The 307-nt window shown below is 72.0% G+C and overlaps 1 protein-coding gene across 1 annotated transcript in view; it reads left to right on the forward strand.

Annotated features, from left to right (window-relative positions):
• The window catches only part of SNTA1 (syntrophin alpha 1), a 26,172-nt gene that overhangs the window by 24,009 nt on the left and 1,856 nt on the right, over positions 1-307 (forward strand).

The raw sequence follows: 307 nt of genomic DNA on the forward strand, positions 1-307 counted from the left end.
CGGGGCAGTGCTGGGGCCGTGCGGGACGCGGGGCAGTGCTGGGGCTGTGCTGGGGCTGTGTGAGGAGCGACGCTGAGGTGCGGTGCTGAGGAGCCGTGCGAGGTGCTGGGATGTTGCGCTGTGCGGTGCTGGGGCGGTGCAGGGAAACGGGGCCATGCTGTGTTGGTGCTGGGATATTGCGGCGCAGGGATGCAGCGCACGGGCGGTCCAGCACTGGGGTGGTGCAGGGTGCGATGCCGGGGCTGTGCGGTGCTGGGACGGTGCTGTGGCGGTGCCGGGGCAGTGCGGGGTGCGGTGCTGGGGTTGT

Source organism: Corvus brachyrhynchos, unplaced genomic scaffold (genome assembly GCF_000691975.1).
Source record: "Corvus brachyrhynchos isolate BGI_N302 unplaced genomic scaffold, ASM69197v1 scaffold125, whole genome shotgun sequence".
NCBI classification, from domain to species: domain Eukaryota; kingdom Metazoa; phylum Chordata; class Aves; order Passeriformes; family Corvidae; genus Corvus; species Corvus brachyrhynchos.